Source organism: Hydra vulgaris, chromosome 15, assembly GCF_038396675.1.
Source record: "Hydra vulgaris chromosome 15, alternate assembly HydraT2T_AEP".
Classification (NCBI taxonomy): domain Eukaryota; kingdom Metazoa; phylum Cnidaria; class Hydrozoa; order Anthoathecata; family Hydridae; genus Hydra; species Hydra vulgaris.
Genome location: NC_088934.1, coordinates 4,568,799 through 4,578,858, shown reverse-complemented (window position 1 = coordinate 4,578,858; position 10,060 = coordinate 4,568,799). Strand labels below are relative to the sequence as shown.

The window sequence follows — 10,060 nt, the reverse complement described above, 5'->3', positions numbered from 1 at the left end:
AAAACGTATTTTACATTTGTTTGCGGTTTTTGCTATAACTCAGCGTAGTTAAGGGAGTTAAGCATAGTTGAGAGAGATCAGAACAATTTGCAATTCTTTAAATCTAAAATATATATTTTTTAATTTAAGTTTTTTGTGTTTTCCGCTTATTTTTGACTAAAACTGTTACTTTGACTATTACTGTATAATGTTAAAAAGTACAATTTAAGTTCTTGTCATTTGTCTTATTTACCATTTATATCACTAAAATACATGAAACGCGACAGGACAGCCTTTATAAAACAGTCGTAGCAAATACTTTAAGTATTTACAATCCAAAAATGTCTCTTTTATTCAAAATTAAAAAGCTTCTTTGTCTCCAGAATTAAAATATTCAGGAAAATGAAAGTCGGCATTTTTTTGAAAACGAAAGAGACTAAACGCAATATTTTTTTAATATATCCACGTTTAGTAAATACTGTTTTAATATATCCAGTAAAGTTTTAATATATATAGTAAATACTGTTTTAATATATCCACGTTTAGTAAAAACATATTTAATATGTCCACGTTTAGTAAATACTGTTTCAATTAAGCATTAAAATTCTCCGGTTTATGGCAAGTTGAATTTTTGTTCAAAATTTGAAGAATTTTTTTTTAAATAGAAACTTCATGATATTAAATTTGGTTACTACATATTCTAGGATTTATTTTTTCCAACATATATTTCGCCGTTCGTGCAGGTAAAAAAAGTAAAATACAAAGAAACGTTTTCAATTACACAGAAAAGAACGTTTTCATAAAATAAAATAAAAATAATCAATTTAATTAGACAGGGGCTCAAAAAGTATACCGGATGAGATGACCGGAGTCAACACAATCTTTTTATTGAATCCCTATCATGATGCATTATTAGAGCGACATAATTTTTGAAAAATTTTAAGTTTTTTTTGTATATAGTTTTTTAAATTCAAGTTTTAAATGCTATTGGAGACATAAATAGTTTAACTTAGTAAATATTATGCTTTTATTTACTTAAAACTTTAAAATATTCAATTAAATTGAATTTGAAATAAAAATTATATTTGGTTAACATAAAGTTTTTTAAAGGTTGTTTTTAGAAAAGATAATTATTTTTTTCGTGAGAGAGAACTTGATCATAAGATTTGTTGATTTTATCAGTTTTTAACAAATTTTAAATTAAAAAGAGCTCATTTTAGTAGAAATTGTATAAGGATTCTGTGTTTGGATTGTATTTTGGTATTTTTTTCTTTATAAAAAGGCGGATAAAAAAAACAACTGATACTAAAATAAAACTACTTAGGAGGAGGAACTATGTTTAAAGTTTGTTTTTTTGTTTTTTTTGATGTTTAAAACGAAAGTACTTACGAAAAAAGTGTTAGAGACCCAGTAAACATCGAACAGTTGGTAAAAAGTTGGCCCGACCCTAATAACCAACTATTAGCTACAGTTGGCTATTTAGTTGGTACCGTGAAAAAAACGTTACGCTTTTACCAACACTTAGCCAACTATTTAATAAACTGTTGGTACCATTAACGGCCCAACAGTAATAAAACAGTTGGCTAACAGTTGGTACCATTACTGGCCCAACTATATGATTTTTTTCGCGATTTTTTAAATTCGCTTTTGCACTTTAATTGAAAGTGCAATTGTTATAAATGTTTACAACTACCTTTACAACTACAACGACAAAACTGACATTAGGCTATCCCGCTGGATGTGGTTACGGCGCTCAATAACCTAATGGCTACGCTAACACTCACGCACACGTTCATTCGGAAGCTCCACAATGCACGTCGGATCAGCGCTCGCTGACTATGTGCTCGGATCTAAAATCTCACTCCATAGCACATCATTCCACACCAGCACGGGGCAGTAGCTCTTTTGACTAAGAGCGATGGCTTGTGGCCTATGGTGTATCAATGGTGATCCCCCTCCTCAGGAATGCACTGCGATCACCAAAAAATCATTTTATCAAATATTTGTTCTTTATTATATACTTTTGTTCGTAATCGTTTTTTGACCTTATCCTTGTATATTTTCTTCAGATTTGTGTTATTACGTGTGAATGAGACCGCATATTTGTGAGTAGCAAAAGAGCGCGAAAAATTTTTTTTTTTTTTTTTTTTACAAAATTACGTATTAGCGTATTTTTATAACAAATGTATTCTTGTTTTGTATGTACTGAACTATACCACTAGATAAGTTTAGACATATCACAATCTCATAAGGTTTTTTGGTTTCTTTTTTGTTTCTATCTAGTTTTCTTGATCTGACGTCGCTAAGTTAGTTCGTTGTGGTTTGCACTATACAGTGTTCACTAACGTTCGTTAGGTCGTTTTGTCAACAATATTGTTTTTAAACGTTACGTTTTCTACCATATTTTCAACTAACTACTTTTATACTAACGACAAACATTCTGAGTTTCGATGATTATGAGTGATATTAACTTATTGTATTTATAAGACACATTTCAGCCATAAAAGACACGGTAAGTTACTCATAATTATTAATTTCTATTTTCTATTTGCTTTGTGTTATTTCTATACATTAAATTGTTTATTTTTATACATACGCATACATGCATGTGTACATGCTTGTCTTTTCTTATGTAAGTGTACATGATATTTATATGTATTTACATATTTGCTTATATTCACACCACGCGCATCCCTTACCACCCTCATGAGATCTCTAAGAATGTTGGAGCTGTATTAAAAACTGGGATAGGGATTGGGATTTTCGGCTTTTGTAGTGTAGTCCTGTTATATTGCAATATTGACTAGCATGACGTAGAGTGCAGGCGGTGAGATCTGTTGCAAGGACACGCCCCTGACGAGTGGCGTTAGTGCAGGTCTCGGGCTCTCCGAAACGTCATTGGTGGTCGCAGTGCATTCCTGAGGAGGGGGATCACCATTATGCACTACTTAACTCTGATTGGTTACCATGGCACCAACATTTTTTTACCTCTTACACCCACGTATTATAGCGCTTTGTGAGCTTTATATTATGAATTTGTTACATTAATGACATTTATATACTTTTATCTCACACAGGTGATTATCAGTTTTCAGTTGGTTATCTAGAGTTTAGACCATATATAGTAGCACATTTACTAGCCTATTTTTTCTTTTTATATTGCTCGTACTTATATTTTTTATCATTTTACTTTATATTTTGTTATCTACTTATTTTATTGTTTTTGCATGGTGCGATAATTTTAGCCATGGTTGCCTTTAATGAACCAGCGGATCGATATTGACTTGTTTACTCATAGACCATCGTTTTATCATTTGTTTAGTATGACTAGAGCGTGAGTTATTGTTCACCTAGTCCCTGAGTCCTAAAATTTTCTTCCTCCTACAAAATAGTCTTTACATTCATTTATGATTCTCACCCAATGACATCATCTACAATCTACTTCTATTTTCACATCTCCCAGATCTACGTGACTGGACGGCTCCGTTGGTCACTTTTTGCGACCATTGTGTCGCATAAACAAACAAATTTATTCTTTGTGGCTGGTGAGCCCCGACTTCTTCCAATGTACACTACAACGACAAAACGGACATTAGGCTATCCCGCTGGATGTGGTTACGGCGCTCAATAACCTAATGGCTACGCTAGCACTCACGCACACGTTCATTCGGAAGCTCCACAATGCACGTCGGATCAGCGCTCGCTGACTATGTGCTCGGATCTAAAATCTCACTCCATAGCACATCATTCCACACCAGCACGGGGCAGTAGCTCTTTTGACTAAGAGCGATGGCTTGTGGCCTATGGTGACTAATGTGTGCATTTGATCAATTGAAATCCATTCTGTAGGTCTTACGTCTGGCTCTGATGTGCTAGCCCATAAGCGCAAGGAGTGAGTGTGTTTAGCTTTCTATTCACCCGATTTGAAAGTGAACGAAAACATAACGAGACCATACAAGACGACCAAACGGTACATACTAATGCACTACACCATCACACCTGTAGACATCAACAGTCTCTAAAATCAGTATATCAAATATTTGTTCTTTGTTGCATATGTTCAACACTCAGAGTGACTAGAGCGTTAGTTGTTCCTCCCCATGCCTCCTTATCATATATTCTTCGTTTTTCTACTTCACAAAAGTCTTGCCACACATTTTATATTTTCTTATGATTTTTATTTTTTATTCAATGACACCATCTACAATCTGTTTTTATTTTCACATCTCCCAGGTCTACGTAACTGGACGGCTCCGTTGGTCACTTTTTGCGACCATTGTGTCGCATAAACAAACAAAGTTTTTAACAAATTTTAAATTAAAAAGAGCTCATTTTAGTAGAAATTGTATAAGGATTCTGTGTTTGGATTGTATTTTGGTATTTTTTTCTTTATAAAAAGGCGGATAAAAAAAACAACTGATACTAAAATAAAACTACTTAGGAGGAGGAGCTATGTTTAAAGTTTGTTTTTTTGTTTTTTTTGATGTTTAAAACAAAAGTACTTACGAAAAAAGTGTTAGAGACCCAGTAAACATTGAACAGTTGGTAAAAAGTTGGCCCGACCCTAATAACCAACTATTAGCTACAGTTGGCTATTTAGTTGGTACCGTGAAAAAAACGTTACGCTTTTACCAACACTTAGCCAACTATTTAATAAACTGTTGGTACCATTAACGGCCCAACAGTAATAAAACAGTTGGCTAACAGTTGGTACCATTACTGGCCCAACTATATGATTTTTTTCGCGATTTTTTAAATTCGCTTTTGCACTTTAATTGAAAGTGCAATTGTTATAAATGTTTACAACTACCTTTACAACTTGACGTGATGGTGAAAAATGAGTTGCATATTTGAAATCAAAATGACAAATTGTTTACTCAGCAGCAGAAAAAAATTTTTTTTGTTGACCTGTGTAATAATACAGAAATAATCATTGTAATAATAACAGTAGTAATAACAATAACAACTACAATTATAATAATAACAGTAGAAATTTACAACAGTAGCAATAATAAAACTACCAGTAAGCAACCCTATATAGGGGTTATGAGTAGTTAAATCCTTAATAACAAAAACACATTAATAACTTGATACATTATTTAAAAAATTAAATACAAATTTATCTATAAATAATATTTTAACTTTGACTCCCTATCAGTAATATGATTGCTTATAGTTTACTTATAGTAACGACATAAAGACCGCATTAACATCAGTTAAGTTCTTTTTAAAATCTGTCACAACACAGGTACCAGAAAATGAAAGTCAAGTAAAGCCTGCAAAAACCTAAAAAAAGAAATAAAAAAAAACTTCCAATTTTTAATTAAAAAAGTATTATTTGCATTTCATTGTTAGTAAAATTAGGATAATAATATAACAGAAAAAATAAAGAAAAAAAAAATAGCTATAACAGCCTAGGTCTATCAACACAAAATACAGCAACAATAGCGCATAGCATATAATATTTGTAAGCACACATTACTGTGTCTCCAGAATAATTAAAAAAGTTTTATTAATTCTCCCTCTCATCTAAGAGACAGAGAGAGAGAGAGAGAGAGAGAGAGAGAGAGAGAGAGAGAGAGAGAGAGAGAGAGAGAGAGAGAGAGAGAGAGAGAGAGAGAGAGAGAGAGAGAGAGAGAGAGAGAGAGAGAGAGAGAGAGAGAGAGAGAGAGAGAGAGAGGGAGAGAAAGAATGTGTTTCCAAAGCAGCATGTTAAAAAAAGTAAAAAAACACGCGATAAATAGTAGTAACTGGTTTTATTATGTTACCAGTAAACAAAATTATTTTTACCATTGTTTTAATTTCCAGCATTTCTTAATTAAGCTCCAGCTTCTCTCTAACTGTTGACTAATGATTAATAGAGTAAATTTCACATCAAATTAAATTTACAAAATTAAAACCATGTTTCAACAGTAAGCAAACTAATCAAGTGATGACAAAGGCAACTAAAAAAAAAAAGAACATGATTATGTTTGAAATTGTAAAAAAATCTAAAATCATTTAAATTATTATTAATTGTTACTATAAATAGTAACAATTAATAATAATTCAAATGATTAAAAAAAACTATTATTAATTGTTACTATAAATAGTAAAATTTATATTTTACTTTGTTCTAAATTGTCTAAAGTAAAATCAAATTAACAGACATAAACACTTCTTGACACTTAACTCTTGCAAGTAAGTTTTCTGCTTGCTGAGCATCATTTCTTACATTTCCACAACGATTAATTTTATCTTGCTTAGACCTATCTCTTTGACTTGAATACAACTATTTTCAAGTTGCCTATTAATATCTACATTATTAATTTCTTTGAGTCTAATATTATCCACTTCAACTTCACTATTATCATTAAACATATTGCCAGTAACCAAATACGCCATGGCCTAGGGGCCCCACAAAAAAAGGGGCCCCAAAATAGAATTGCAACAAAATTAAATTTTAATTCTCGGAAAGTGCATACATTTTCATTAGAAAGTAATTGTGTAAAAAATTTTACTTTTTTATTTTTCTAAATATTTTTGTGATTAACAAAAATAAAATATTTTTAGGCAAAAATTAAACAATAAGCATTTTGAAACATTTTGTTCATTAGTATAAATAATAACTTTAAGGAACAATCAACTCAACGATTTTATTTAACATTTGACGTTTTTTAAATAACATTACGTTTTTTTTATTAAAAGATCAACCAAGAACCTTCTTAAATATTATTTTCTAGAATTACTTGGTTCAACTTATCAAACCAAGAAAATAACTATAATTAGAGCTGTTTTACTAATTAATTAAGGTTTATAATAGTAGTAAACATTATTTATTTGCATGACAGCCTGATTTTCCAGATTGATATTAAAAACGGTAGTTAATAAATTTGTTTTTTTATTATTTGTGCATAATGTTTTAAAATATTCGATTTAAAATAAAATGAATGTGTTTTTTTTAAGAAAAATTTTGCACGCTTTTAAGTAAAATATCTTAGTAATTGAAGAAAGTAATTGTTTTAAATTTTAAATTGCATTAAACTTTAAGCGATATTTTGGACGCTTTTAAGTAAAGTAAATGCATTGGGAAAAAAGTAATCATAAATTTTTAATGTTTGTTTTCCTGTTTATTTTTAACAAACTTTCGCTTATTTATGTAGGCTATTTTACTTAACTTTAATAATAAAAAATAGTGGAGTGTTATCTATTAGTAAAATCAGTGTAACAATAGTAATTAAATTAATTAAATGTGTTCATTTTCAGAACCTTTTAACAGATATGGGAAGAAGCTATGAAAGTGGAGCTGCAAAAAGAAAGAAAAAAATAATAATAGAAGAAAACATAAAGAAGCATCGAAAACTTGATAGCTTTTTATTAAAAGCAGAATGTCATGGTAATTCACCAACTTCAGCTAATCTTGCAAACTGTGGCATAAGTAAAGAGGCAAAAATATTGGATTTTGTAGAGGACTCAATTAATGAAACTCAAACTTTAAACGAGCAATCGGAACTCAATAAGGAGAGAGTATGTTCCCCTATCGATTTGCCATTGACAAGGAAAAGTGATCCAGGACTTTGGGAAACTCTTTCAGCTGAGGATATACAATTTTGGATAGAGAACCATCCATTAAAATGTCAAAATGCAGATTATGATTTTAAATCCTTTAAAATTTGTATCAAGATCCCAATCGATATTGCTCAAAAAGCTTATTTATGGGGGAAAAAGTAAATAGTGAAACGTTTAATAGAGAATGGCTCATATATTCCCCAGCATTAGGTTGTGTATTCTGTTTTGTCTGCAAGCTTTTTGAACCCTCAAAATGTGCTTTAGCTTCAACGGGATATAAAGATTGGAAAAATTCAGGGGCATGAACACTCATTAGACCACAGAAAAGCTTTATTAGCATACTTTCACAGAAAAAATAACAAGGTTTTTTTAAATAATCAACTTCTTAACGAAATTTGCAAAGAAAAAAAACTACTGGAGAGAGGTTCTAAGAAAAGTTACAGCTGTAATTTGCACATTGATCGAAAGAAACTTAGCTTTTAGAGGTTCAAATGAAAAATTTGGGTCTGAGAGCAACAGGAATTTTATTGGTCTGCTTGAGTTGATTGCTCCGTTTGATCCTTTATAGGCCAAACACATAAAAAATTATGGTGACAGTGTTTCTGGAAAAACAAACTACCTCTCAAAGAATACATGTAATGAATTAACTGTTTTGATGCAAGAAAAGTTTTGCTATCAATCAGCGACAATGTTTTAAAATTTAAGTATTATGGATTATCAGTAGATTCAACACCTGATGTGAGTCACAAAGATCAACTATGTGTGATCTTGAGGTACATTGATCAAATTTCTAATGAGCCTATCGAAAGATTTATCAACTTCATTCACATCGATAATCATACGGGGAAAATTTAGCAAATGCAACCGTGGACTTTTTAAACGTAAAATTGAACTTGGAAATCAGCAACTGTAGAAGCTTATCTTATGATAACTCAAGTAATATGACAGGAAAATATAAAGGAATGAAAACTAGAATTTTGGAGTTCAATAAGCTGGCAAAATTCTTGCCATGTTCAGGTCATTCTCTTAACTTGGTAAGAGAGGCTGCTGTAGATTGCTGCATCGAGGGAATCAATTTTTTTGGTATTGTTCAAGAACTGTGCAATTTTTTCTCTGCTTCTACAAAGTTGTGGAGTATTTTGGAACAGTTTGCAAGTAGTTCCTTGAAATCACTATCAAATACTCGGTGGAGCGCTCATGCTGACTCGGTCAAAACCATTCACCAGAACTACAATAAATTAATGGAAGGATTGGTCAAAATCAATGAGTGTGAAGGTTTTGAAATAAAAAACAAATTTTGCAACGAATGAATGGTGTTTCCAAATCATTGCAAAGTGCAACTATTACTCTAGATACATGTGCTGAACTTTCTTCATCTCTTGGAGATTATCTTCTTGGATTAACTAACACATTCGATTTAATAGAACAAGATGCAAATTACTGTTTTATTACTGTTACCAGACATAGATTATTTACAAAAGTGACGCCGTAATAAGAAAGCGCTACTAGGTGAAAACCGATCAGAAGAACCTTACTTAAGTCCACGTAAAGAGTTTGACAAACATTTTTTTAAAAACTATCAATAATCTTACTACAAATTTAAAAGAAATAGCTCAATGCTATCAGGAATTGAATGACAAATTTGTATTCTTAATAAACACAAGATTTAACAAAGATAAGCTGAAGACATGCGTTAATCGTCTGGTGGAAGACTACACGGAAGATATTGATGATAATTTATATGCAGAAATTGAACATCTACATCTGTATTTGAAAGAACATTTTAATACTCAAGCTCCTAAATTGTCCCATTTGGTTTTGTACAAACTTATAAAGGAAAAACAAATGGAGGCTACATTTCTAAATACTGAAATCATTCTTAGGATTTTCATATGTTTCATGATATCGAACTGCTCTGGAGAAAGGTCATTTTCAAAATTAAAATTAACAAAAAATGATTTGCGATCAACTGTCACAAAAAACATTAAACAATTTTGCATTATTATCAAGCAACGCAGACAAAATGAAGTCAATTATTATAGATTCATTGATTAAAGATTTAGTTAATGAAAAATACAGAAAAAAGATTATGTAAATTTTAAATAAATATTAAAAAAAAATTGAAATAAAACTTTTAGTTACGTTAAACTAAGATTATATTTTTTTAAACTAACATATTACTTCTAAATACGGGGCCACAGGCTTTTTTTTGGCCTAGGGCCCCTAAAACTGCCAGTAACATACTATTGTTAAAGCTGAATAATAAAAAAATGTAATATAATCGTACAAACTGTGATCTTTTCTAATCTAAGACTACATTTAAACTTAAGATTTATTGAAATCCATTTCTTTTTATGTTTATATACATAAGTCGTTTATTAGAAACATTAAACAATATTTATTTACATCAATTTAACTTAATTTACATCAATTTACATTAATTTAACAAAGAATTTAGACTACAATGCACAAAATTATTCAAGTAAGTAATCAACAAATTACTGACTGTAATTTGATGATCACTTTCATGTCA

The 10,060-nt window shown here is 30.7% G+C and overlaps 1 long non-coding RNA gene across 1 annotated transcript; it reads left to right on the top strand.

Moving 5' to 3' along the window:
- Window positions 1-2,296: 2,296 nt before the first annotated feature.
- On the top strand, window positions 2,297-9,675 carry LOC136092168 (uncharacterized). Its single transcript, XR_010644250.1, has 2 exons — window positions 2,297-2,491; window positions 7,225-9,675. It is a non-coding gene; the product is annotated as an uncharacterized LOC136092168 (long non-coding RNA).
- The last annotated feature ends 385 nt before the right edge of the window (window positions 9,676-10,060 follow it).